Source organism: Myotis lucifugus, unplaced genomic scaffold, assembly GCF_000147115.1.
Source record: "Myotis lucifugus unplaced genomic scaffold, Myoluc2.0 scaffold_652, whole genome shotgun sequence".
In the NCBI taxonomy this organism is placed as follows: domain Eukaryota; kingdom Metazoa; phylum Chordata; class Mammalia; order Chiroptera; family Vespertilionidae; genus Myotis; species Myotis lucifugus.
In genome coordinates, this window is record NW_005871700.1 from 436,319 (window position 1) to 439,436 (window position 3,118).

The window sequence follows — 3,118 nt, forward strand, 5'->3', positions numbered from 1 at the left end:
GTGAGGCCATGGGCTGCCGGGGTTATAAGATGTGCTAGACGGAAGGGACAAGCAGGCAGGGCAGACCATGGCAGAGGTTACGTGGGGCAATCTAGGTGGAAAAGTGAACAGAGAGCGTGGGGAGATGGAGCTTGTAGGTCAGCCCAGACCATCGCTTTTGTCAGGGCTTCTTTGGGCGACCCAGGCTTATCCTCTGCCTCAGGAAAACTCTGAATCAAAGACTCCACCCACAGAGCCTATGTCCCAACTTATCCTAACACCTAATCACTTCCCAGCCCACATCACTCAAAGCCCCACATCCCAAGGGCCTGGGTTGCTCTCATAGAGTTAGGCATCCAGTCCTGCTACATGTCGGTGTATTGCCTTAGAATAGAATATCTCCACAGTTGCGTCTGCTCCTACTCCTTCTGAGTCTTTCCCTAATAGATGCTGCTACTATAGGCCTGTTATGTGCTACAAGGTCATTTTTTTTCTTGACCAAAATCATATTCACAGAATGCTGGAGAAAATATTATCATGCCCTTTGCCCTGTTTAGATACATGAACACGGAAAAAGGAAAGAAACTAGCTGGCAGACCTTGCCTCTGATCTATCCTGAGTGCCTTGTATTCATGGGCTCAGTGCAGGGCACACAGTCCGTTCTGTTCATCCACAGAGGGTCCACTAGAAAGAATGTCTAAATGGGAAGAATGACACAGTCTCAATAATGCCACAGATAAAATTTATTTTGGACACAAGCCCTTTAGAATCAGCCTCTCCTCGACTTTAGATCTTCATCTTCTGGGACTGCACGTCAAGGGATAGACACTTGCCAGGAATGGTGTGTGGAAAATGTTATGCCAAGCACTGGATGGATGCATTCATGAGCAATCTTCTGGGGCTCGTCTCCAGGCACGCTTACACCCCCCCATTCTTATTCCACAGGGTCATCAACACCACCCTTTTAAAATACAAATTTGATCATGACATTTCCTCTGCTCAGAAACCTCCAGCAGTCTACCAAACTCTTTGGCAAGGCAGCTCATTCCTTTGTGGATCCTGGCTTGGATGATCCTCTACTGAGATGTTGCAACTTCTACTGAGCACAATCTCAATCACTTTCCCATCTCCAGCGTAGGACCCACATTTCCCCATCATCCGGACTGTCCTTCCTTACTGTGGAAAACTGTATGCCTCCTTTAAGCTCTTTCTTAAATGTTCTCTACTCTCGGAAATACTTCCCAACCTCCACTGACCCACCCACCCAGGCAAAACCAATAATTCTTCCCTGTGCCTCCACAGACCTTAGTAGAAATTTGTGCAAAGCAGTGGTCACCCTGGGTTGTAATTATCTACATAGTTCTGTCTCCATGAACTAGCTGTGTTTACCTTTTCATCTCACCTTCAGCACAATGCCTGACTGACACAGGAGATACTCCATAATTGGGGTTCTCTTTCCTTTCCCTCTGCCTCCCAGGATCACCCATTTTCTAGGAAGAGTGAAGCCCCCTTGGTGGGGAAGGGGAAGGAGGGTGACAAACCCTGGGTCAATAATGACCTGTGAATCTCAGATCATGGTTACTTGTCTCAACTGAGAGCCCCCTCGGGGACAGAGACAGGGATAGGGCTTCTCTTTGAGGACAGGGTCTTAGATAATGCAGCCAGGTGTCCTTCTGCCATTCACTTCCAGCCTCTTTCTTTTGGAGTTACCCAGATTCTCGTGTGCAGTGGACATGTGAACATCCATCGGCCCCAGGAAAGTCCACTGGGGAGATGTTAACACCCTTGTCAGCTCTTGACTGATTTATACTCACCACATGGATAGCACGTTTGCATACGTGGCCACATCCATTGCCGCAACATTTCATTTCCCCGGGACATGAGTCATCTCCTAAGCACTTTTCAACACAAAGCCCAATGGCATCTTTGGGCAGCCTGGGGCAGAATCCAGGTTTTTCTCCCCCTGAAACATAAAAAGGTGTTTGTGGAGTCTTGAATAGTCACTAACCAGGTATGAAAACTGCTGTTAGAAGTCTACGGCCTCACTGCTGGCAGGACTGCCACCTCTTTCATTTCTTCCTTTGTACTCCTGGACCCTCCCTCAGCCTCGGCATCTCCACCCTCACACTGAAGCCCCCATTGCCACAGTCAGGCCCTTAGGAGAATGTTCTCCCTGCTGCAAAGGCTGCCCAGTTCCGCAGGCAAGAAACCTGCTCTGTCATAAGCCTCTTCTTTCCACCTTAGAAGATATTAGAAACATCTCTGATCCCAGACATCCGTCTTTCCACCTCACACGTACCCCATGTTCATCCCAGGGCTACTCCAGGTTGGAGCCCTACATCCAAGGCACATGTAGAGAGAGCCCCAACTTTTAATAAGGCCCAACCTGATCTGATAAGAAGAATGGGGCCCCAGCTGGTGTTGCTCAGTGGGTTGGAGCATTGCCCCATATACTGAAAGTTTTGCAGGTTCAATTCCCACTTGGGGCATGTATGGTAGGCAACCAATCGATGCCCTCACTTATCTCATTCATTCTCTCTCTCTCTCTCTTTCTCTCTCTCTCTCTTTTTCTCTCTCTCAAATCAATATGCATCTCTCGGGTGAGGATTAAAAAAGAAGAAGAAGAATGGGAAACACAGGGTGATCACTCCTGAAGGTTAAAGAAAGTGGGTCTGATCAATGGCAAATCTCCACTCTGCAGCCTGTTCCTGTGCCCCACCATCCTTGGGAAGAAGCTGGGCTCTGAGCCTCCTCTGCTCTCAGATAGGACCCCCTCAGCACCCTTACCTCCAGGAGGACGTTTCTGAGCAAAGGCCATCTCCATCCCCAAGATGACAATAGCCACTAGGACAAAGACTGTGCCTGTCTTCATGTTGGCCTTTGATATGAATGTACACACTGAGCCCAGCCCCAATTTATACCCTTAGCGTCAACAAGGAGGAGAGTGGGGTGGGGCACTAGAGCAGGAAATGTACAACATGATCTAGTTACTTTGTTCTATTTCATAACTGGTTTCTATTTAATTAGGGTATGTTTTCTTATAGATGCAAATTCAAACAGGAGAATTCACTGCTACATCACAACTTGGCACTAATTTCTCTGGTGTCATTAGAAAAAGTGGCCAAAGAAAATAATTTTC

At 47.8% G+C, this 3,118-nt stretch overlaps 1 long non-coding RNA gene across 1 annotated transcript; it reads right to left on the minus strand.

The window, feature by feature from the left end:
- Nucleotides 1–703: 703 nt before the first annotated feature.
- LOC111823746 lies at nt 704–2,911 on the minus strand. The gene is made up of 3 exons (XR_002826826.1): nt 2,767–2,911; nt 1,794–1,942; nt 704–940 (listed from the first exon to the last, which is right to left on the minus strand). It is a non-coding gene; the product is annotated as an uncharacterized LOC111823746 (long non-coding RNA).
- Nucleotides 2,912–3,118: the final 207 nt, after the last annotated feature.